The sequence below is a fragment of the Panthera leo genome, chromosome C1 (assembly GCF_018350215.1).
Source record: "Panthera leo isolate Ple1 chromosome C1, P.leo_Ple1_pat1.1, whole genome shotgun sequence".
NCBI lineage: Eukaryota > Metazoa > Chordata > Mammalia > Carnivora > Felidae > Panthera > Panthera leo.
The window spans coordinates 193,502,569-193,529,606 of NC_056686.1; the positions used below are offsets into that span (position 1 = coordinate 193,502,569).

Here is a 27,038-nt window from a genome sequence, read left to right on the forward strand (position 1 = left end):
GTTTCACCCAGTAGTTTAGTATGCATTCATGATTCCTGCTTTTGTCGCTTATATATTGGGGGTATGCTGGTGACTTGAAAAAAAAAAATCATTCTTTTTACTTTTTGTAACTAGCATTCTTCTCTAAAAAAAGACTTTAACACCACTCCTCTCCTCTAGGGTTCTTTCCCTCTTCTGACTCTCTCTTTCTCTTCCTCCCTCCCTCCCTTCATCTGTTCCCCCTGCCCTCTTTAGGGGATCTCTATAGACTCATGGGTTTTCTTTGATTTGATGTCCTACAATCTTAGTGCCATCATTATTATATTTGATGCCTAAATTCACCCAAATTTGGCCATTGGGAGCCCCTCTGAGACAGCAGTGCTGTCTTTTTGATAAACCCCATTAATCCTTCAGCCAGTCTCTGCTTTCTGACACAACAAGATTTCCAGGGACTCTTTGTACTTTCCCTGCTGCAGCCCTGGGTTCAGCCACTTTTTTGGAAGAAGTTCTGGTTCCTTTTAGTAAAAAATGGTATTTAGAAAATAAGACAAGGATGTCATTGCTTTTAGGACAGAATGAAATAATTGATGTGAGAGTACTTCATAAACTCTAAAGCTCTATAAGATCATGATCGTTCTTAGTGTCACTGACAGGCATTCAGCTTATTGGGAGTAATGCTAAATAGCAGCACCATGAGTCTCTCTGTGTTTAGAGAGTAACTGGGAGACACAGGACACATGCGAAGGGGGAGGAGAAAAATAAGCCAGCTTTGTCAGGTACAGTGTGAATCCTTGTCTTACAGCTCTAAGAGAGTGTATAAAACAGAAGAAAAGCTGTGGACTGTAGTCTACCTTTTCCCCCGAGTTGCTTTCTTTCATATTTCAGATAGAAAGGCACAAAGCATTTTATTTTGTGGGCCAATTAATATCTTTTTAAAAAATGAAACAGTCATTTGAAAGATGAAATATAAATGTGTGATTTCTTTCTGTTTTTTTTATTTAAAATTTTTTTTAACATTTATTCATTTTTAAGAGACACAGAGAGACAGAACATGAGTGGGGGAGGGCAGAGGGAGAAGGAGAAACGGAATCCAAAGCAGACTCCAGGCTCTGAGCTGTCAGCACAGAGCCCGATGTGGGTCTCGAACCCACAGACCGTGAGAATATGACCTGAGCCAAAATCGGACACTTAACCAACTGAGCCACCCAGGCGCCCCTGTGATTTCTGTTTTTACATTTCTTACTTTATTTATTTAGTAGGTTCTAAAAGAATAGTGTAATTTAAAGATTTCTGAATTTTTTTATATTTCCAATACATAGCTTCTTTTATTTTCCCCAGTGGATGGTATACTTCTTGTCACATTTAAGGAAGCAATGTTGTGGTATCTTTGAGTTTCTTTGTGGGCAAATTGATTGTTGAAAGTTTTGCTTCCTGTGACTTTATTGCAAATAAAAAGCATACCTAGTTGTCTATATGATTTCACTGTTAAGATTCACACTATAAATATCATTTGGTTTAATTTCCAGGCTTTCCTACTTGTACTGCATCTCTTTATACTCTCAAATTAAAACGTTTTTATGACATTCCCTTGTGAGACCACAGATGATGATAAATTGGACAGAGGACAGAGATCGGTAAACAGGTGATGCTTAGCATCTCATTAATTCCTGGAAGGAAAGCAAAATAGGCCAGATGTCCAGGAAACAGCAATTCTTTTCTTTTTAACTGCCAGGACTATTTCTTTTGATGGTGGTGGTAAAGGGAGGAATGAAGATGGAGTAAGGAAGACACCCCACAAAGACCCAGTGGTTTTACAAGTCCTTTTTTCATAGGAAACCAGGCTAAAAATGGAGAGGAACTAAAGACATGTGATTGTATGCTCTACATTGGAATGCCCTTTATTTTTCTATTTGTGGTTTTGTATAAAACTCAGATGAAGGGATGTCAAATGCCTGTGTGTTTTGGGGGGAGGCTGAGCTAAGCAAAGAAGGTGATTGGGTTTGTTTCAGCTGTTTCAAGAACTCATCATTTTCCAATACTGAAGAAAATGGGGTAGTGCTACACAGAATTCAGAACATCTGCAGAAAAATTTAGGCTCTTGGAGAAACTCATACCAGATTGTCTAGTTGATAAAGTTCCTCAGTTTACTGGCACTTTGTCTTTGGGTAAGTTATTTAACCTCTCTGTCTCAACTTGCTTACTTAGAAAATGGAATTAATAAAAGGACCTTCCTTATAAGGTCCTATTTTATGTTCAAAGTGTTTAATATAATATAGGCAAATACTCAGCACCCAACAAACATTAGTGCTTGCTGTTGTTATTTATATATGTCGAAATAGAAACAGATACTAAGAAAATAATATTACTTATCAGTATTTGAGAATTTTAAAACAATCCAGTCAACAAATGGATCAAACACTCAATCCTAAAATCAACTTTCTGACTTTATTTTGTTATGGATTTATTTAACTTCCTTTCCTAGACATGAAGTATTTTTACACTTTTACTGCCTCTCAGTAACTAGGTCCACAACTCCATACAAGACACATTGATGAAGTACCCACTATGGCCAGCACTCTACCAGATGCTAGGGATACAAAAATATAATGTGATACTTATCCTCAAGTGGCTAACTCTGGTGGGACTGACCATTACATAAATTAAGAATGTTATTTGGTTTGATAATTACTATTACAAGGTACAATAGTGTATGGTTGGGAAAATTAAGGAATTTTTATACTTCAGAGTCATGGTGGATGAGCAGATATTCCCCCAAATTAACAAAGCTGCAAAGAACTTTCCAAAATGAAAATATAAAATAATCTTGCTTTCTGACCAGAGTGTTTTTAAGAAAGTATGCTTTAACCTTAGAGCAGTCAATAAATGTGATTCTGAAGATTTTATTTTGGAATTTATCATAACGTCCAAGGCTCTAAGTACTAATAATTTATTTCCCCTGGTCATCTTATACTTTAAAAGAATAAGGTATCACTTTCCACTTTCAGCTGGAGCACACGAGTCACAAAGGCACTTATGCACTGGTGTGTTTCCAGCTTAAAAAGGTGATGCAAACAGCATCTACATGAAACTTCAAAAAAACTGAAACTATTGCCCAGAAGACCAACAGTGATTCCACACTGACTCAAGTACCAAAACACAGAGCTTTTTATTTCTTGACTTTTTAACTAACCTTAAAATAGAAGGCAGCTTTTAAAATTGAAGACCGGTTTCATTTTAAAAATTGAATCTTTAATGTTGTTATTCATACATCTCAGAAAATTAAAAGACTAAGAAATAAGTTACCAAAAAATATATATGTTTTTGGATTTCCATTGCTCCCTGGGTACCAGATTATCCATATCGTGTGTATTACAGATGTGGACTCATTGTCAAAATTTGCAGCTGGAAGATAGGGATGCCAAACAATAGCCTTTGTAAGATCTTTAACCATCTCCCTGCTAGGAAAAGTTTAGATTACATCCAAAATGGAGGAGAATACTGAGGAGTAGAATTTAGGGCGTTTTGCTATTTTTTGTTGTTGTTGTTGTTTTATTTTAGAATACAGTTTTAAAAGCATATCTGCAGTCAGATATGCACTGAGTTCATATCCAATAGTTTAATCTACTATTAATACATTCATTCTACTATGAATTTTGGCTTTCTAATTTATAACACGGGCATAACAGTAACTACCTCAGAGTTGCTGTGAAGATTAAATAAGTTAATGTAAATACATGCTCAAAAAAAGTGTTTCGTCTTTAGCAAGTCCCTGATAGAAATTCCTCATTATTATCTGTAGAGATTCATGGGAGCAAGTCCTTATAGAGGCCATCTGAACCCAGTTTAGGAGTAAGGACATCTGCTCCCCCTTCCTCCCTTTCCCTTTCTCAAGCTCTGAAATCAGTCCAAGGCTCTGCAGACCATGTTCATGTTAACATACTTATGGGCATACCCTCTTCTGGATGCTGGCTGTGCTGTTCCAAAATTCTTTTTTTTAATGCTTATTTATTTATTTATTTATTTGTTTTGAAAGAGAGAGAGAGAGAGAGAGAGAGAGAGAATATCAATCCCAAGCAGACTCCGCACTATTAGCACAGAGCTCAACACAGGGCTCCATCCCTTGTGAGATCATAACCTGAGCCAAAATCAAGAGTTGGACACTCAACCAACTGAGCCCCTCAGGTGCTGCATGTCCCCAAATTCTTGATAGAGGTTTTGGTTTCTAATTAAGATAAAGCCCTTTGAGAGCTAAAGTAATGTTGCACTTATCTGACATAAACAGGTGTCTCACCTTATGGTTGCTTGGCAGTTGAAAGAATAAGCTTTTATCTGGGGCTCCAAGTTCACAAGCATCAAGTACAAAACTCGCATTAGTTGATAGAAATAAGATAAAAATGGTGAGGGCAACATTATAATTTTACGAGCAATATTTGTAGATTTTATTTAAAGTATATATCCTAAGTGCAATCTTGGAATCCTCTTTCTGTCTTCATTTGGCTCTTAACAGTCATAGTGTAACAAAAGAGTTAATCTTAAAATGTTTGAGTAGAGCAGTACTTTTTTCTGGATATTACCTGTTATAACTGATTATAGCTAATGAGGAAAGAATACTAAGAAAGGAAAAATGAACAGAAAAATAAAAGGAAATAAAGTAAGTCATGTTCTTTAAAAAAATATCTTTTGTAATTTTAGCATAATCTTTAATTATAAAAGACATTGTCGTAATTCACTACACTTGTTATTGGCACAAATTCATATTGACACATAGTTTGGCCCCTTCACCCCCTTTTTTGGAACCCCTGTTGCTTTCATTAGCACAAGAGATAAATACCTTTGCAATTAGTGAGCAATTTATCTCCTCCCTCTTTCTTTCTTTCTTTCTTTCTTTCTTTCTTTCTTTCTTTCTTTCTTTCTTTTCTCTTCTTTCCTTCTTTCTTTCTTTCTTTCTTTCTTTCTTCTTCCTTTTCTTTTCTTTCTTTCTCTCTCTCTCTCTCTTTCTCTCTCTCTCTTTTGTGGTATTATTTTTTCAAGATGTATTCCATGAACCAGTAGCATCAGAATCATCTGAGGTGTTACACAGTGGGTTCTTGGGCCATCTCTAGACTTCTAAATCAACACACAATGGTGAAACCTAGCATTTTAGCACAACTCTGTGGAATCCAGAACAAATGTTGACAACCGCAGCCATGTTCTCCACTTTCCCAGTCTCTGCCCCATAGATGGTATTGGGAGGAGTGAGGGCAAGATCTCACTTCATAACCTTGCAGAATCTCAGGTTTCATAACCTTTTGTTGTTGGTGCTGATGATGGTGGTGGTGTTCTGAACCACAGGTCCAAAGAATTGAGTTCATGATCTTCATTTTTGGGGGCACATCATCATCAGAAAATGAAAGTTCCTTTCTTGATTCACATTATTTAAAATTTTTCTTTTAATCTCTGACCTCCACTTCCATTTGCCTCCCTCCATCCTTCCAAGTATGCCTCGTACTTGGTTGATGCATATCTGTCTTGGCAGAGATGATGTTCTATTTATGCCTTCTCCATTCAATATTGTTGTATGTTTACTTACTTCAAAGCTTCTAAAAGCTGTGCGGGACTCCAGGACTTCTATCTCCTTTGACTTGTCCATGTGCCTCACTGTGAGCACCTCAGTTTTCTTCAACTCTTGTGGCATCATGAATAATGAATTCAACCACCTCACACACGTTCACCACTTGTAATCATGCTTCAAGAATAGTCTCACCATTTCCCTTTATCTGTTATTAAATCCAGACTTTAAAAATTATTTTTCATTGATAGTATCCTAACAAGCTGTCTGGATAACATGTATTGGAAGGAATTGCAAACTTAATGGAAAATGCCTTTAAATTGCATTGTAGAATGAGTTATATCTGAATTACCTTTAATCATGTAATTCCAGCCTCTGATTTATAAGGTCTTTTTGAAAATCTGTCATAGGTAAGATATCCTAACAACAAAGCTGTTTTCTTTTTCTTATATTTGTCATACAATCTTGTGGTCTTTCTCTTTGGAGACTTTAGCTCTTTATAAACTCTAAGTTACCTAGAATGTGTAACAGAAAGTCACAAATCTATTCTCACTAGTACAAAACACATGTCCTATGCTAGGGGTCATCATTTCTCAATGAAATATGCAATGTTAACATAAAGGTTACGGTATCAGGGACACTTGATCAAAGTGCTATCTTTGAATCTCTTGTCTGGCTGCACGGATGTTGGAAAGAAAGTTTTTCTGAGCAAAGATATTTTATGTAAGTAATCAAGCATTTAACCTAAAGAAGAATGCAGCCAGCCAGTCAATAGTGATGAAATACTCTTTGTTTTTCACTCTCCCTCACTCAGAGACTGCTGACTGTTCACCTCTAGGCCATAGGCATTTTGAGGGTGACATTCTCTCTTTCCGAGATAATCCTCATGATAGGATACACTTAATTTATGCTATTGATGGGACAGCTTCTGAACTGAACTGATTTGCATATCATCAATATACGTAAGTCCTGAGTAGAGGGCCAGCCATCCAAATTAAAATATTCCCTGTCAAGGACATGCTGTGTCTAGCAAATTCTAGAGTAATGCTGATTGCAGGTGGTTGGTGAATATTGATGCTGTTCAAGATTTATAAGGCTTCATTGGAGGGCCAATGAAACTTAAGATTTCTTTAGAACAATGTCCCTGTTTAAAACAACTCTTGTTCGGACCCAGCTGGGCATTCAGTAATGCCAGCCACTGAATAAGATCTTTCAAGTGCCTCAGCCCGCCTCACCTGTCAGACTGGCTCACTGGTTTATAAATGAAACCCTGTTTGCTTCCAAAGTTCTTGATCTTCCGACTTTTCTCTACCCTTCTCCCATATTCTTACTTTTCCTTCTGATTTGAGTGTCTTAACCCTTCTAGCACATGTCATCAGTTTTTATTTACTTTTTATCTTCTTCAGATGCTGCACAAATAGCACTGGGTCAAGGTCAGCATGTCTATGCTATTTTATTACTTTCACTCCTCTTCACTCCCCTTTCCAAAGTTTTCCCTGTTGTAAAATAAATTTCTCTTTTGTTGCACTTGGCTTTTAATGGAATGCCTTGCCAATTTCTCAAAGGTTTCCCTTTTTGCAGTCCTTATGCATTTAACAAAGGCTTTACTTCCCCATCTCCAATCAGCAAATCAATCAATCATACATTCTACTGGGGATTTCCAAATTAACATTTGAAATTATAACAGAGTTATAATCAACCATTGCCATCCAGAAAAACCTGTCATTGAGGTACCACCTGTTATTTTCTAATGTGGCATCTATGTGCTCACATGTGTTTCAGCAGAAGGTATCTGGAAGCTGGGCATTCTTTTTTTTTTTTTTAAATTTTTAAATGTTTATTCATTTTTGAGAGACACAAAGAGACAGAGGGTAAGCAGGGGAGGGGCAGAAAGAGAGGAAAACATAGAATCTGAAGCAGACTCCAGGCTCTGAGCTTCATCACAGAGCCCAATGTGTGGCTCGAACCCACAAACAGTGAGATCATGACCTGAGCCAAGGTTGGACGCGTAACTGACTGAGCCACCCAGGTGCCCCTGTAAGCTGGGCATTCTATTCCCTTGTCTTTATTTCTTTAGTTCTAGTGAGTTCAAAATAAATAGATACCATGCTATAGTATTATGTATAGTGAAAACAATAGCTATATATTTTTCTCCTCGTTTCCAGTTGCATTTTTTTCTGAGTCAGCACCCAAGACACACATTATTTATTGTGCACCAATGTAAGAAGAATCTATAGATATTGTAGAAAGAAAATGCTATAAAACACATCAAGGCTGCCCTTAACTGAAGTGAAACCAAAGGCTTCGGTAGAGAAAAGTTGTCCAAATGATTCCTTACCTATTTTCCTGTTTTCTTGTCCATGTTCCCCATGACTTTGGGGTAGAAGGAGAAGAAAGAATTGAAAAGGGATAGACAAAGCATAGAGAATGGGAGAGGAAACACACACACACACACACACACACACACACACACACAACAAGAGTGTAACAGTTTAAGAAAAAAGTTAGTGTTCTCAGGGATGTGGTAATTTCTCTCACAGACAGATTCATTGGCCCGGATACTTAACAATGGCTACTTCTGCAAAGATCATGTTCTTTCAATCCATTTGAAAAATAAGTTATAATAGATGGGTGATATCTGGAAAAAAACTGAGGTTTTCCCCCAAAATATTAAATAAAACATTCTTATTTCTTTAATTATATGTTTGCTATTAGAAGCAAAAGGGAGGAAAGCCACAGAATTGTGGAAAATGATAGTATAAATATAATGTAATTTCAGACATTGTCCTATAGAATTCTTCCCACATGAACCCTTTCTAGCCAACTTGATGGTACTGTTGAGAAAGAATGTCCATATATTGACATGGATCATATCTAATATTTCCTTTTAATTTAAAAAACCAATATGTCTTTTATCTAGAGTCTTTTGTAGCTTAGAAATCTGATAGGATGAAACATAAAAGTATTCCTGCTCTCCATTCCAGTTCCCCTCTCTTTTCACAAGGGGTTTGATATCCATAATCTATGTTCTCTAGCTCCAATCAACAGGAGGATTTAGGACTTTCGTGCACATTTAGGTATATCAGTGGATTTATTCTAAATATTCAAAGTGTGTGTTGTTCTGGCAAACTATTTTATTTAAACAATGTACAAATAAACACTCATATCACCAGTAAATTCTCTTCTCATCTCTGATGTACCCTTGGTAGAAGGACTGGAAGAAGAGGAAAGATAAGGACTAAAAAACTTTATATACATTTACTGGTGGCTGTTACCCCAGGGTATACTCTCCCCTAAACAGCAAAGAAAATAAGTATGGATTTCATAAATTTTTGGAATGTGGATTTTAGCTATTCACAGAATATATATATTTTTTAATATATGCATTTTCGAGAAGCATTCCACATATGATGTTGCATTTATGAAGCCATCACAGTAGATGTTTTATGAATTGACCTGGAAATATTTAATGCTGGAAGAAAATACTATAAGAGCTTGTAAAATGTAAGCCTTTTCAGAATAATCTGGTACTGGTGTTAAGGTTAAAGACTGCCTAATTCATATGGATTGGCCTCTCAAATACTGCTAACTCTCCAGTTCTATGAAGTTGCCAAGTATTGAAGAAATGAGAAAGGTTTAGAATATTGAGATAATAATCTTGAAATCTAGAAAAGCAATGAACAAAATAACTTCTTTTAGCATTTTTCAAAAAGAAATCGGAATTTTAGAACTAATGTCATGCAATGTAGCATTTGATTTTGTAGCATTTGACTTTGTGCCATTATTTATTCTTCCATTAAATTTTAATGGTCCCATTTGTGGAGACGTTCAATCAAAGAAAGGTTCATTTCTGGCTTCCAGGAAGACCAGCCAAGAAATTCATAACTCCTGAAGATGATTCTGCTTGGCAGACTGTTAAATGAAAGTTTTCATTGAGAATTCCTCAACACCAAATCTTATAATTTTCTTTCATGACTTCCCATTTTCTCCTAATAATATAGATTCCCTATAGGCTGATTGTATACAGTGAAAGAAAACAGTTTGCATCAACTTTTAGGTGATTGGAAAGCTAAACATGCAAGTTATAACTAAGGATTCACAAGCATGTACAAAAGTTGCAAGAAGTTTTGTCAAAATAAATAATAAACACATAGATAGATAACTATTTGTAAAAATTTAAATTGTGAGATGCACTTAAAATGGCTACAAATGTGTCATAGATGAAAAGCCTAAAATGTGTATATTTAAATAACCAAGACACAAAAATAAATAAAATCATTGCACCATTTATTTTGTCAAATGATTTCTGAAACTAGTGATTTCCACCAATTTTGCCAACTGTTTCAACTCAGACTTCAGATTTTTATGAGGTCATTCATCCTTTTTATATGAGTCTTAGTGTTATAATTTCAGTCATCCATTCATGCATACATGAGTTCAAGGAGTATTTATTATGTGCTGATTATGTACCAGGCCTAAGAACCTGCGGATATTAGTGAACAAAAGAGGCAGAGTTTTGCTTTTCTGGGGCTCACAAATGAATGAGGAGAGACAGACCACAAAGAATAAGCATAAAAAATATGTAAGTTATATAGTATATTAGGAAATGATAAATATTCTGCCAAATGCAATAATGGAGACTGGGAATGGGAATTGCAGATTGCAATGGTCACATTAAGCCTCACTGAGAAGAGGGGCGCCTGGGTGGCTCAGTCGGTTAAGCGTCCGACTTCGGCTCAGGTCACGATCTCACGGTCCGTGAGTTCGAGCCCCGCGTCGGGCTCTGGGCTGACTGCTCAGAGCCTGGAGCCTGTTTCAGATTCTGTGTCTCCCTCTCTCTCTGACCCTCCCCCGTTCATGCTCTGTCTCTCTCTGTCTCAAAAATAAATAAACGTTAAAAAAAAATTTTTAAAAAAAAGACTCACTGAGAAGATAATATTTGAGGAAGGGCTTGATGGAGGCAATGGAGTTATTTGGAAGAAAAGTATCCCACACCTTAACTGTAGATAAATTTAAGTTAATTTAAACAAGGCATGCATTGGCATATGATATTGGTGTAATGTTTTCTGATGTAACCTTTAAGGTTAACCATGGTATTCAATTATTTCTAACTTGACATAATAAAATGGAAATAGTAATTGACTATGTAAAACAAGTATTTTACCATTGTAATCTATAGTTTAAAAAAATGTTTTTAATCTTTATTTACTTTTGAGAGAGAGGGAGGCAGAATGCAGGCGGGGGAAGAATGGAGAGAGAGGGAGACACAGAATCCAAAGCAGGCTCCAGGCTCTGAGCTATTAGCATAAAGCCTGATGCGGGGCTCAAACTCACAAACCATGAGACCATGACCTGAGCTGAAGTCAGACCCTTAACCGACTGAGCCACCCAGGCACCCCTGTAATCTATATTTTTAAGACATATGTTAATTTCAACAAGAGGTTAAAAATGTGCACAATAAACCCAAATTATCAATGAAGTTCTTAAAAACCACGTGAGCATATATCTCACACATGTCACTCTGTCAAGATTAGACCAGATAGATAGTAGATAAAATTACAGTGTCTTCCTTAACTACAGGAATGCTTGTGTTTCCTCATTTATATATGAACTGATGGAAACTGAAATAATTCTGAAAGTAAAATTTTTTATTTCTAAGACTATCTCTTTTATGCACACTTAGAGTAGTATAGTCTGTCTTAAAGTACCTGACCTAGAAAAATGAAAAATTATTATTTCTATGTTCAGTTTAGCTCCTCTCTTCTGATGACACCTTAGAATTGTTAAGGTGGATTACAAACTAATTAACTCAGAAGTCCAGGGATTGAATTTCTGCTTCACCACTTACCGGCTGTGTGCGTGGCATATAACTAAACCTAATTGGACTCTTACCTCAGTTGTAAAGTGGAGGTTCATAACTCTCAGAGTTGTGAAATAAAACAATGTGTTCTATTTATTTATTTTTAAATGTTTTATTTATTTTTTAGAGAGAGACAGCGAATGGAGAGGGGCAGAAAGAGAGGGAGACAGAATCAAAGTAGGCTCCAGGCTCTGAGCTGTCAGCACAGAGCGTGACACGGGGCTTGAACTCACGAACTGTGAGATCATGACCTGAGCTGAAGTCAGATGCTTAACCGACTGAGCCACCCAGGCGCCCCTAAATAAAACAATGTGTTCAAAGAGGTTGGCACATTATAGGTACTTAAGCATTTATATTACAATTGTGTCTTATGCTTTTTAATCGGTCAATATTAGAACAAATAAATGAATATAAACAACATAAGACTAGCCCAAGGCCATATATAGTATCAGTCATTATAGCATCATGGTGATTTTGTTTTATTTTATTTTATTTTATTTGGTATCAGGGTGATTCTGAGAAAGCAAAGTGTGTACTGGAGCTGTTCTGGAAGCCTTTTTATAAAAGAGGGCAGAACATTAAATGGACAAAACAGGAAGTCTAAGATTTTGGTTGGTAGCAAAGAAGTAGATGATTTTGAAGAAAACTAGTGATTATGCTGGGTGTCAATGGGCAAGGGATTTGCGTGAAAGGGACAGTATAAAAGGCACCTCACCTGTCCATGCTTTGGTCATCACAGTGTAGTTGAGTAGGTATTGCTATAGACAAGTATTTTGACATGTTACTAAATTTCTGAGATACACATTTTACTATACAGTTTTTTAGTTCACTGTTTCCTATTTATTTATGAAAAGCCCACGTGAAATGTTCTTGCAGTTCGTTTATTTAACAAACACATAATACTCATAGGGCCTTCATTTATGAGGCCATGGTTCCACACCTGAGTATGTATGTTCATACCAGAACCCTTTGCAGAATGTTCACTGTGGATCCTAAAATGTGCTATAAACAGAATTTCTAAACCATTGGCATCATAGTATTTTATTGCTATTGTTATTATTATTATTGAGGTATAATATACCTTAATAAAGCACATGCATCACGATTGTACACCCCCCTCAACATGTCACAGCCACCCATATCAAGACGCATTGTACTTCTTCTTAGTCAGTACTACCCTTTATCTTAATCCCCATAGAGGTAAACACTATTCTGACTTCTATTTCTGAACATTAGTTTTGTCTGTTCTTGAATTGCATATAAATGGAGTAAAACAGTATGTCCTCTTTTGTGTCTGTATCTTTTACTTATCATTATGCCTATGAGATCCATCAGTGTACTTGCATGTAACAGTAATCCTTTTTTATTCTTTATTTTTTTCACTGTGCTAATCCATTGTATGAATATACTGTAACAGCTTCTACTATTGTTGAGCATTTGAGTGGTGTCTAATTTCATGATGTTATGAATAAAGCTACTAAGAACATTTCCAAAAACGTATTTAGATAGGCATATGTATTCAGTTCTCTTGAGTATATACCTAGAAATGGAATTACTGGCTGATGAGGTAGACTTACATTTTACTTTACTAAGTCTTGCCAAAGAAGTTTCAAAAGGGTCTATACTAGCTTGTTCTCCCACCAGCGGTGGGTTAGTTTCAGTTGTTCTGCCATTATAGTTTTCAGTACCTGGAGAATTTTATTCCCAACATAGTTCTTCAAGTGTAATGAGATTATAACTTGATGAATTGAACTAGCAATTATTTTTCAGAATTGAAGTTCACATAACACTGTTTTGCAAAAAGAAGTTTAGTTCCGTTTACTTTGATGAAAGTATATGAGCGGAATAGAACTTGGGGTAACTGTCATTTCCTAAGCCTTGGTGGTGATGGCATACACAACTTAAATATGGCCTTTAAGCTAGCTATTTCACTAAATAGCAGTCAGACTGTATTTTGGGTGCTGACAATTGGAAAAACTTCTCTTTCCTTTCTCTATTTACATCATCTTTTTTTGGCTTCACCTTAATGAGTGAAATCAGAGTACTAATGGAATAAAGAAAAACAAGAGCATATCATTTTTGAAATTGCCTGTGAAAAATTGCCAGTGAAAGATGAATATTTCTGAGGTTAAAAATGGTGCATAACCCCAAAATAATTTGAAATGTATTTTGTGCTTATATTTGGATAAGAATATAACTGAATTTTAGAAAAAAAATCACCACACTAAGATTTAAAATGAAATTGTGAAGCCAAACTCTGATCCTGATGACTCAGAGGATTAAAACATGATACAAGAGCAAACGGAAAGTAGTCCAGTTATGTTGCCTTACTCCTCACCCTACGTGCTTAGAATATATTCATCCTTCCCAGTATGGGTCAAGTCTAATCCAAATCACAGTGAAGATGGCAAAGATGACTGTAGGTGACCCATATGTAAGTATGCTCTTTGCTTCTTTATAAACATACTCCATTTCTGATTCACTCTATCTAAATTCAGTGAAAATACTAAGTATCTTGGCTTAAAAGTTTTTATTTTTAAAAATTTAAAATTTTCTTTTTATTTGAGAGAGAGAGAAAGAGAGAAAGAGAATATCTTAAGAAGGCTCCACTCTCAGTGCAGGGCTGGATACGGGGCTAAATCCCACAATCCTGGGATCATGACCTGAGCTGAAATCAAGAGTTGGATGGTCAACTGACTGAGCCACCAGGCTCCCCTAAAATTTTTTCTACTGGGTTGTATGTGAAGAGACAATTAATATAAATATTAAAAAGGTGAATAATTATGGAAGTTGAGGCCTGAACACTATCAATCTGTTTTCAAATTTTGGATAAGTCAAAATCCAGCTCAGTAGCATAGAGTACCTAGTGAAAGTCAATGAAAGATGAAGCACACAACAAGCTGATGAATGTAGTTCATCCTCTTTAATCATAACAAGAAGAATTTAGGGGCAAGAGTCAAGTGATTTAAAGATTTTATTGTGGGGGAAGGGATTTTTATCCTTCTATAATAAGTTTGCCCATTATCTGCTCTCAAAATCCTATATATGAATTTCTGAAGATATTGGTTATTTATTTTTTATAAAGATAATTCAGCTTTGTTTATGTTAATAATTTTTATAGTTTGTTATGAAAACAAAAGAACATCATGTGAGTAATTTACATAAATGTGTCCTTTGGGTGCTTAGGGATTGTCTTTTACCTCCCAACCAGTTATTCATCCCACAAATAAATCAGGAATCCCCTAGAACATATGTCTTGCACTGCTGATATTACATTGAATCTGTTTGCCTAGGCATTTTTAAGAAATGAAATCCAGAGACTTACTGTAGAATTTGTCAAAGAATTCAAGAAACATTTCTAGAAGATTTTCAGATCCTCACATGAATCATAGAGCCTCATGGCCTTAAAAGCAATCAGTAGTATTGGGGCCTATGCTTCTCATAATTTGTAATATTCTGGAAAGTGTCACATATTGAATTTGAAACTTGTCATATTTTATTTAGTGGCTATTGAAGACTTGCCTTTGCCTAGAGACTGGGACATTTTGTACAGTTCTCTACTCAGTTCGGTTTCCTTTTTATGACTTCTCCAGGTATTGTTGAACAATATGAAATTGCTATCTTATAGGTTAAAAGGTAATGGAACTTCAACATTTCATATAATTCAGGCAGATACACTAATTGTGACACTTTTTTTTCTTTTTGATTTTTGTCTGACCACAGTGTACTTTTTTTTTTTTACATTAACACATGTTTTTTGAATCTTTATAAACAACTGAAGCATCCATTAACCATATCTACTGACACTTCATGAGCAGTTTGGTTACCTCTGATTAGCATAGACTCAATCTGCCACCAAAACACCCAAGTTTTCTAGACTTTCTTTGAAGGAGGACACCCTGGAAGTAGCATTTCCCCAGGTTTTCCGGGCATTCAAGTCACCTGGAGTACACAGGCTTCAGGCCCATTCCATGGAAATCCTGACTCAGTAGGTCTGTCTTAAGGCAGGCAGGGTGCTGGGACACGGAGTCTGACCACAGGATACTTTTGTGTGGACAAAATTTGTTCAAAGAAGAGATGCCATCTGTGATAAATAAGGCAAAACAGTGTGCAGTGAATTTGGATGTTATATAATTTGTAAGATACTCAGATATCTGCTTATATTTCGAATGACAAATTTCAGAGTATAAGGTAAAAGTATAATTATTATTTCTATTATTAATTTTTTTAAGTGCCAAGTATAGTAATTATAGTCAATTTATAAAAAGCTACTTCAAGGGCGCATGACTGGCTCAGTCGGTAGAGCATGTGACTCTTGATCTGGGGCTTGTGGGTCCGAGCCCCACGTTGGATGTAGAGATTACTTAAAAATAAAATCTTAGAATTATTTTTAAATTAAAAAAAAATTAGCCACTCTGGAAAGCAGTGTGGAGGTTCCTCAAAAAATTAAGAATAGATCTACCCTATGACCCAGCAATAGCACTGCTAGGAATTTACCCAAGGGATACAGGAGTGCTGATGCATAGGGGCACTTGTACCCCAATGTTTATAGCAGCACTCTCAACAATAGCCAAATTATGGAAAGAGCCTAAATGTCCATCAACTGACGAAGGGATAAAGAAGTTGTGGTTTATATATACAATGGAATACTACTTGGCAATGAGAAAGAATGAAATCTGGCCTTTTGCAGCAACGTGGATGGAACTGGAGAGTGTTAGGCTAAGTGAAATAAGTCATACAGAGAAAGACAGATACCATATGTTTTCACTCTTATGTGGATCCTGAGAAACTCAACAGAAGACCGGGGGAAGGTCTTCTGGGGGGAGAAGGGGGGAAGGGAAGTTACAGAGAGGGAAGGAGACAAACCTAAGAGACTCTTAAATACTGAGAATAAACTGAGGGTTGATGGGGGGTAGGGGGAGGGGAAAGTGGGTGATGGGCAATGAGGAGGGCACCTGTTGGGATGAGCACTGGGTGTTGTATGGAAACCAATTTGACAAGAAATTTCATATTAAAAAATAATAAAAAATACATTTAAAAAATTAAAAGACATTTCTAAGCATTTTGGCCATAAGGCAGCATTGATTTATTAACTATTCTAATTTTATTTAAATAATCTAAAGATTAAATGTTAGCATATTTAACACCAATAGAAGTATTATTTATCAAACAATATCTGTCTTAGCGTTTAAGAGCTGATAATCCTGTGCTAGGAACATTGGAGAATTCAAAGAAAGCAGGAGACAAGTCCCTATGTTAAATAAATGTATATCCTTTAATGGAAATAATAAAAAATATTGATTCCATGGGAAAAATGATTTATAATACAAATAAAATACAATATTCATAAGGAAGACTGAATATATGGAACAAGGAAATCAATATAGAACACAAAGAATTTTCTTGTGCTTAAATGCTTCAATTCATCTGCTAATGTGATTTTCACATTTACTCATTAAAAATATATATATATATATTTTTTTTTTTTTGAATGTTACTATGTTCCCAGCCACTGTTTTGGGTGCTTTGGATACACCAGCGTGTATCCCAAACGTGTGGGATACATGTATCCCAAACGTGTAAAGATGATTTCCCTCACAGAACTAGCAGAATGAGGCAGGTAGTAAATAATAACATAATAAATACAGGTTTATGGTGTGATAGACAGTGGTAAGTGCTGTGGAAAAAGGGAAGCAGGAGCAGGGATGAAGGCTGTGGGAGACATGGTTGCAGTTTTCATCATAGTAGTCAGGAAAGCCCTGGCTGGGAAGATGATATGTGAGCAAAGGCTTCAAGGAGGTAAGGAAGAAATACCTCCATTATTCATTCCTAAAGAACTCCAAGAGTGATACACAAATATACAGACCACTGTATCTAGGGAGTAAAACTAAGGGTCTTCCAGAAGAGCCATAGGGCTAAGCTAACTGAATTTGGGGATGTAGTTAAATCAGATTCTTAACCATCAGGATCTGAGATGAAGTAGATTTTAACAGACAGGCAGAGACAAAGTGTGTCATCAAAGGTAAAAAATGAAGTGTTAGCTTAGATTCCTGCTTACTTTTATGTCCTCTCCACTATAGTTGAAGTTCCTGGAGAAGGAAATGTTGTTTTTCCCCCATACCTATCAAGTGTTTGAAATATATGTCTGTATGTCATCAAAATTGGTTAAACTGATGAATGGTACTAAGTGAAGGTCTAGAATATTGTCAAAGAGAAAAAAGGGAAGGAAAGCAATACAGTTTAGGCTCATAAGCACAAATATAAAAAATATAAAATGTCATGAAAGGCTCTCAATTATCTGCCATCTTGTGGTCTTAGAATAGAATTAAAGAGAAGAATTATAAATATAGTGCTTAGTATACAATGCACATGCTAAAGTAATAGTTGCTTCCATCCACTAACAAATGAAAAGAAAAAGAAAAGAAAAAGAATCTACCAATTCATTCTCAATGACAAAGCAAATATTCTCAACTATTAAATGACTCCTAAAGAGTCCTAAATATTTTTGAAGCTGTGCTATTTTTTTAGACTGACCAGGACCATTATGTATACTTTATAAGATTCTGGCAAAATATTTCTGTTTGAAGAAATGACAATCTTATGCATCTTTTTTTTTGTGCTTAGAAGTTAACAATATATTATCAATAATTAATATATTAAAACATTTCTTTAAAAAAATAACTTTAGTGTCCAAATCACTAGAGAAAAATAGACAATTAACAGAAAGATCATATTTAAGAAACACTTTTTGGAGGAGAAGATGTCTAACCACTATGTAAGGTTAACTGAAATCTGAACTCTCTCGTAATTTTACTAGGGTAATCATATTTTTTAATGTTATTTCTTTATTTTGTGGTTGACATACTGGGGGCAGAGGACAATAGTAATGACAGCAACTGTATTTCAGACATCAGAAAAATCAAACTGATCCTACCTATGGATGAGTTAACCTAAAAGCAATGAGTTATAAGAACTGAATATTGAAAGAACATTTTATGAAGGAAATAAACACAGTAAAACAGCAAGGTCAAAATCCTAATCACAATTTTTGCTGACTCAGAAAGATTTTAACAAATATTGCGCCCCCCAGTGGTGGTTTTTGAGTGAAAGATCTCTTACATTTTTTTTTTTTTTTTTAACTTGGGCTCCCAGTTTTCCAGTTTCATTATTTTGGGTAACTTCATGAAACTACACAAAGTAGGGGAACCTTGGGAAAACAGCTGAGTTTGCCCGATTTCATGCTTGCAGAAAGAACAATGCCTGCCGGGGATGATAGAGTGCCTAGTATATGATGATTAAGTTCAGGCTCAACAAGATAGGTTCACAAAAGGGTAATCATGCTGGATTCATCTGGTTGTCGGGCTGGAAATGAAAGAAAAGCAGTGACATAATTACCCCAGATTCTTCAGACCCCCAATACAGTACAGCACAGCTATTAAGCAAGACTCGTCTCAGAATTATTGGAACATATTTTAAAGAGGAAGATCACTGCTTTAGCAAGTAAAGGAAAGCTTACAAAATCAAAGACAAAGGATGTTTCTGGAATCGCTTTTGCTTGCAAACAGAACGGGACAGAGCAGGGCATGAAAATCACTTGCTGAAAGAATTAAAGCAGGGCACCTGAGATAGGAAACTGGGATGGTATTTCTGCTGGATCTCCAGCCTGCTTTGTGACCTTGGTCAGATTCCCTGGGCTTCTGCTTCCTCACCTATGAGACAAAGGGTGTGGACTAGGTTGAGTGGTGTCTGTGAATCCAGAATATGGACAGAAGCAAGGAGAAGTAGGAACCATGTTGTACAAAAGAACCGTAATTTGAATATTTATGAAAGCAAAATTAGCTAGTGATCGAAAAGTGGAGAAGAAAGGTGGCTAATGGAGGATGTAAATTCATCTTAATGTGTTCAAAATAGAATGTAAAACTGATAGAGACAGTTCTTTCCAGAAGGCAAAGAATGAAGCATATCCCTTGGTCTCTAAATTTCCTCCACTGGAGTCTCCTCTTTTCTCTATCATCACCTTATTTTTCTCAGTACTTTCTGTTTCCGGTAACCATGGTGATGCTCCCTCCTGGCAACCTCCTTCAGAGCCAGCCCTTTTGGTATACATCGAATTTTGTTCTATTCACTGATGCAGGAAGCTAACAGTGCTATAAAAATTAATTTATTTATTAACATTTTCCCCAGCTCTTTTGTCCAGGCAATAAATTCAGGGAATTATTCCACATGCAACCTCCCTACATAAAGGGCACCGTAAAACAGGGATAGTCAACTGTTCATTTCAGTTGCTAACATAAAGGGGATACTGATTATGCCAGAGATTCAGTTCCCTGCCTTGGCCCTTGGGGACAGTAAAGTCCCAGTTCTCAAGCTCCTTGCCACTTCCTTTTGCTTCTGTATGTAAACGGAATAAAATAGATTGCCCACAGAAATCACACATCAACCCTGGTTTTCCAGTCCTCTTTGTTTTTTTGCAGTATTCTCTCTCGTAAGGAAAAATTGCCAAGTGTGTAATTATCACAGTTAAAAGGGGATTGAATTTCCCCTCTGAAAATACAAATACATATATGCATTTTTCTATTGGGCACAGTTATTTATTTTGGAATATAAGTAAGCAATATGTGATACTGAGTTTTTAAAATATTGCAATTAACAGCCAATGACAAAACATCAAACAACCTCTGATGTCATTAATGCAGATGATAAAAATTCCCATAAACTACCATTTAGTCATGTCCAGTTTGTGTAGCCAGATTTATTTGTAATCCTATATGCCGGGAAACTGCCTCTCTATTTAAGCAGTGTGTGTGTGTGTGTGTGTGTGTGTGTGTGTGTGTGTGTGTGTCTGGCATTAACACAAAGGAGACCAGACGATGACATTCATAGGCTTATAGACTCGACTCCTGGGGACACACTTGGATGGAGGCAATTAAAATGCCTGTCAGGCATTTGATACCAGAAGCCCCTATGGTAAACCGCTAAATCATAAGCCAGAGCTGCATCTTATTGTCAGTGAATGATGGCGGAGCTGGGTGGCTTGTCATCATTCTCGAAAATTCTGAGGCTAGTGAGCTCTCTCTCCCTCTCCCACTCGCCTTATTTTCCTTTTCGCCACTGCGGGGACTTTTTCTAATTTGCAGCTTCCCTTTCCCCGACACACACAGACAGGAGCTGGTGGCTTGCAGACTGCGTCTGTCTGGAGCTAGAGAGCTAGAGCCAGCCCGTAGAGATAATGCTCCGGGAGAAGGATTCTGCAGCAAACCTCAAAGGCTAGACTTGGGTGGTATCGCTGCATATTCACTGGTAATGGTTTGGGTTTTTTGGTTTTTTGGGGTTTTTTTAAATTTTATTTTGTCCTATTTTTAATCCATTTTTCAAAGGATCTGCTTGATGGGATCTCAAAGTAAAATGCTTTAAAATTCATTACTGAGCTTCCTAAAAATTCAAGTACTGCATTTTTTGTACTACAGATCTCAAGACATAGATTTATTATCTGGATTATAAAGAATACATTTGCTTACTGGTGAGTTACAATTTTCAATATTTAGTTAACAAATCTGTATATGTATTTTTTTTCTTGTGTTTTGTTTCAGTAGATTCTTCAGCTTGTTGTCTCTAACCGAAGAAACATTGATTGGGAACTACTCATTCAGAAAATTAAAAGGTACCACATGTTTTGTTTGGGTGTTTAAATGAGGGAAAATCGGGAAAGATTTGGAATGTTTTTATTTAAATTAATCTGTCTATGGTTGATCTTTTATCCTTAAGCCTACGTTGATCATTGTCTGTAGCATGTATGATTCCCCAGGCAGAGAATGCCATTATCCAAGGCTTTTTTGATTATAAGACGTTTAAAGAATTATATCTTTTGCCTGTGTTGCAAGTTGTTAACAAATATCAATATGTCTGGCTTATTTTTGGATTTTTATTATGATAGCAGCTAAAAAAAAATGTCCAAAATTCTCTATCTTAATGAAAATTCAGTCATTTGATTTTTAACAGAACTATACTAAAGTAATGATTTTTATCTGAGGGAATCCTGCTAATAAGTGATATTTTTAAACTGGTAAATGAAACGCTGGTAAATTCCCAGGTAGAATGAGCGCTAGAGACAAGAGCTTAGGAATGACTCAGTATTGTTAGGTTTTGCGAATAAAATATTGTAACTTCTTCACTGATGCTTCATCCTTCAGCACCATGTTTAAAGGCTGAGGTTGTCGGTTATTAAAAGAACTGATTTTACATATGCTTTATTGGCATAAGAAAGTAATCCTTCATCTTGCCATGAAATCAAGTTGAATCCATTGATCCTGGGCCTTATGCCTTACATGAAAAATATTAATTTTCAAATTCAGCATCACGATGTGTATTGACTGGAGATGGCAATTACAGGTATTACCTTTGTTTAATTCCTTAAGATTACCTCTGACTTCAACATACACTCATGCCAAGAAAAGCTATATTTGAAATTTGCCTTCCAAAAATGGAAGACATTTTCTGCCTTGCTGAGAAGATCAATAACATCTCTTAAATCTTTCTTTGGCATTCACATAGTATTTCCTCTCAAGATTATCGGTCTGAAATCTTTTATGCAGTGAAGTTTTTTTTTTTTAATGTACTTGGGAAATAGCTAATGTTCAACGACAGATCCTGCAATGCCAGAAGTATGTGAGTGTACATCTGTGAGTGTGAATATTTGTACCAGTTGAAGGAGATGAATGCATTGTCCTCGTTTAATTTTCTCTGCAGTGTGTATTATGAGGCCCTTAATTTATTCATTCCACAAGCACTTACTAAGAGCCTTGGTAATGTGGGTAGTTATTGTGGGAGAGAAGGAAGGGGCAGATGCCACTGTAACCACCCTTCCAGAGTGTAGGCGATATCACATAATATTTTTGCACAAGAGAATGAATTCATTACAATAAATCAGTGTGTTCTAAAAAAAGGAAACTGCATTATTTCAGATATTGAACAAAAATCTAATAGACGAGTCTCAGAGATACAGGAAATATATTGCATTTTTTTCCTTAGAAATTAGTGGAGTCAGGTATGGAATCCCCAGACAGGACTAAACTATTCCTCCTGGATATTGTAAAACCCTTGGGACTATTCTTTCGTTTTAGGTTTCACTCAGAGTAGTGAATACATTTCATTTTCGGTGCAAAAAAAATCTATTTGGTATTTTCCCATCTCACAAAATCCATATAGTATATATTTTATGTGAGAACCTGTTTCCTAATCTGCAGGATCATTTAGCAACTCATTATATTAATTTTGAACATTGGGGTATTTACATGAGTTGGAAAAGGATGATGTTGCTATTTAACCACTAAAAAATGTATTCAATATATTGTTAAAAAGAACGAATCTGCTCTGTTGTGATTTAACTGGGTGTTGGAAAAGTGGCATATTACCTCACCTAAAGCCTCTTAGTACCTACATTTTCTAGGACCATTTTAAAATATACCTAGGGGTGTGTTGACAGACTTTGTGTCATCAACTAGGGTTTATTGAAATAGACTGTTATGGCGTCAGATCAGAATTAAATTTGACTTTTGGACTCGAAGAGAGTCAGGGATCTGTATCACGGTTTTGCGAATCAAGCTTGTCTTGACATTGGTTAATTATTTCACTGATTTTTTTCACTGATATCTACAGCACATAAAATAGTGCCTGGAGCGTAGTAGGAGTTCAACAAATATTTACTTATTTGATGAGTAAATGTTTCATCAGCATTTTTCCTCTGTTACTTTTCTGTTCTTGTTTTTCATGAGATTACACACTGTAAAACAGACATTTGGTACTTCTTTTTTTTTTCATCTACCCAAAATATTCATTATATTGTCTCTAATTAATAAAAATAATTAATTAGATAATTAATATCAGGTAGAAAATCAGGCGAACCATGTGTGGAAATTTCTCCAAGTTATATAGAAAAGAATTTTTCCAGTTTTAGGTTAAAATGGAAAGAATTTTTAAAATGTCCCTTTTCACTTTCATCAGCAAGGGAAGGGTGCCAAACTGCAGCATGAGTTTTGCTTTAAGGATGCTTCCTAAATACTACTCCCAAGCTTGACGTTGTTTATTGCTCTTCATGTCTTCAGCCAAGATTTTGCTGCAGCAGTGGGGAGGAGGCCTTCTCTTTCTGTCTCTTTCTTTCCCTCTGTTATCCTAGAAATGATGTCATAGTCTTCTTAAACGCTTTGTTGCTCATCATGGACTAGTATGACATCATTTCCTAATGTATAGAGAAACTTCTAGAGTCATGATAGTTTTAGAGAATGCTATTTTTTCTTGTCATTTATTTTTATTAATAAAGCTATGGTTTTTTGTTATTAACTATGTACTAGATAATTACCCTTAGCCTCTAATGTAGGTTATCTTGTTTTAACTCTCTCCACAATCCTGGGAGGTGGGTATGGTCTCCATTTTATGGATGGATGAACAGAGATTCCAACTGGGCAACCAATACAAGTCTGGCCCAAAGTCCTTCATAGTAACCACAATATACTACCTTTTTTTCCTAGTAGATTTTTTGGCTCATAGCCATTTGCTTTAATATTTTATTTATGCACATGACATATACTGAAATAAGGTTCAAACAGTATGCCTGTAGATTCTTGTTTTCATATGCATAAGGTGGGACTAAATAGATCTTCAAATATGTAACATAATCAAATTCTGATATATTTTATATTTTTAATATATATATATTTTTATTTAAACTGAAGAACTTTATTCTTTAAGGAGGAATGTCAGAGAGAAATTAGGAAGTCTTAAAATAAATTAATCCATAAAGGATTCCTGTGTCATTACGATGAAGACGTATTACTGAATTATAGTCTACATAACTAAATGAGCCAGATATCCAAGTGTTAAATAGCATAACTTGATGCAATACTTTGTAAAGCTTTTTTTAATTGAAATACGGCAGAAGTTTCAAATGACCAAATAAATAAATAAATAAATAAATAAATAAACAAACAAACAAACAAACAAACAACCTGGCAACAGTATGCAGTGTGCAGACACTACCTTCAACCTTAAATACAACTTAGCCAGAAAAATAGCTGAGGACACTAACAATTACAAACGCGTATTAAGATGCTCTACTTGAAAAGCATATATAGAATAGAACACTTTTGGAGCCCAGTGGGGTGCAGCAGAATAAAGCAAAGAAGTAGCCTCAAGGCTCAGTGGTAGCAAAAGAAGTATTCCAGGGAGAGAGAATGCATGGAGGAGCTCCAGGAAGAACAAACAACACTTAGCGCAGAAAGCAAAGAAAGTGAACAAGTGGGGAGTATAGACTGATCTCATTTATATTCTGGAGTGTAGGGTAGAGGAAGGGGAGTCTTAGGAGGTGTGGATGGAAATAGTGTTCAGTTGTGCCATCTGAAATGGCTACGATTCTACCCCCTTTTGAACTACAAAATAAAAATCCATTCAGGTCAACCCAATACATTGTAAAGGGGACCCTAAATGCCAACTTGAGGAAACCGTTCAGTATTTGATGAGAAGCTGTTGGGTGTATTTTGAATAGCAGACCACTATGACCTAAACTGTGTTTCAGTTTTATAGCTCTGTGTGAGATGGAGTTGTGAGTGAAAGTATGTTGAAGGAGGCATCACTTTGGAAGCTATAATACGGTAATCCAGGAAATAATAAAGGCTCAAAGAGGGCGACTGTCAACACAGTGGGCATAAAAAAGAGGTCATGAAAATGAAAGATGTTTCTGAGCTCAAACTCATAAGCAGAATATAGCAACTGCTTGATTAGTAAGAAGAATGAAAAGCAGAAGGACCCAGTGCTGCCTCTAATGTTGGAATTTGGTAACTGGAAAAAGGAGGGGAAAAAAGTCATGAAAAGCTGCTTGAAACAAGAGGCTCTCTTTCATTTCTGTTGCATCCTAGTCTCTAGCAGACTGTGTAGTATGTAGTGTACAGGCAATAAATATTGACTGAATGAGAGAGGGGATAAAAAGAGAAGGAGCAGGGTTAGGCCACGACGGGCTGGATATGCAGGTAGACTGATCTGGTAGTTTGCAGATCACGTAGGGCCAACGCTGAGAACAGAAAGTGGGGAGACAGGACATGGGTGACATTATCAGGAGAGGAGAGAAGAGGACCCGAGAGAACATTCTTGATAGCACCAACATTTAGGTGGTAGACTAAGTAACAGGAATTGACAAAGTTAAAGGAAGAAATATTTAAAAAAAAAAAAAAAAAAAGGACAGGTGAGGTAATAGAAAACAAGGCTAACACTCAAATTATGCCAAAAAGTTGAAGAATGACAACAGGTAAAAGTCTGTTGCATATATTATTTATTTCAGTAATGCTTTCTGTTATAAAAACAATAAACCCACGTTTTATAAAACTTGTAAAATTTGGAAGAGTGTAAAGGAAGGAAGTAATAGCCATCCATAATTACACTATCCAGAGCCTGTGGTTAATATTCTGTTTAACTTTCTTCCTTTCATCTATTGTGTTTAAATTTATGTAACTGGGATCAGAACAATACAACTTGAATTCTGCCTTTTTTTTTTTTTTTTTTGCTCAGAGTACTTAAGCATCTCTTACAATATTTTGCCACCTTTGTAATATTCTATCATGAAGACATTGGATGTGTTTATTCCCCTGTGTTTCCCAACCTTTCACTACCATCCTGATGCTGCAATGGAATTGTATTTTACTCTCACATGGTATTTCAAATTATTTCCAAGGGATGTTTCTATAACAAAAGCATCAATGTATTTTGTGTTGTGAAACTTCTGGCCAAATATTATTTGATGGCTCAAAATTAGCCTCACTTTTGTTCCAACAATGGGAATCTAGGATGACATTAGCACCTGCCATGTGCCAGCCTCTGTGACAGGCACTTTAATCATCACAGTGACTTTAGATTCTGTTCTGTCCACGTAAATGGAGGAGCAGAGACTGTGACAGTTGCACAAGTGTCAGGACTAGTTGTGAATCTGGGTATGACTCCAGACCAGTCAAATTGTTCTTGAGGAGTGAATGAGTACGTAAGGACATGAAAGTAATAAGAAAACATGTTCAAGAGGTCCAGAACTCAAAGGCAAGAGAAGAGAAAATATATAAGGCAAGGAGGACAGTGACTGCAGTGTGACTTTACTCTTAGTAACCTGAGAAGTTCTAAGCCAAAGAGAGGGCACATAGAGAGAGGGAGGGTATATGTGTAAGCAGAAGAAGGACGAAGTTATAGAAAAGGTCCTGAGATAAAGGAGATAAAAAGCACAGACAAGGATTTAGGCTTGGTAAACAAAATTCATCTTCCCTAATAAAAGCAAGAGAAAAGAGAGTGGGACTTTTCTAGTGGTAAAGAAAAGACATTGGGGGCCCTACATATCCCCTAGAATTCACCTCAGACTAGAGGAAAATCCACTTTTAATCATTCATTGAATATTTGTTGAACACCAGTACCATGCCCTTTTCCTGCCCTAATGGAACTTGATTTCTAGAGGGGGGAAATAATCAGTGGATGTACAAGTAAAATTAAAAGATTATTCATGCAGTTAGTTATGCAGAGAATGGATGATAAGGTGGTAAGAGTAGACCCAGGGAGATCAGCTCCTCAAACTTTAAAGCAGAGATGAATCCCATTAAAATGCAGATTTGGAATCATTAGGTCTGAGGA

At 36.1% G+C, this 27,038-nt stretch overlaps 1 protein-coding gene across 14 annotated transcripts in view; it reads left to right on the plus strand.

Moving 5' to 3' along the window:
- The window catches only part of MAP2 (microtubule associated protein 2), a 280,480-nt gene that overhangs the window by 121,515 nt on the left and 131,927 nt on the right, over nt 1-27,038 (plus strand). For 13 of the 14 annotated variants that reach the window (XR_006205678.1, XM_042949984.1, XM_042949988.1 and 10 more), the window contains exon 3: nt 20,981-21,048. The gene's annotated coding sequence lies outside the window, so the exon portion shown is untranslated. Of the gene's footprint in view, nt 1-20,977; nt 21,049-27,038 lie in introns of all 14 variants that reach the window. The other variant, XM_042949985.1, reaches the window with a different exon arrangement.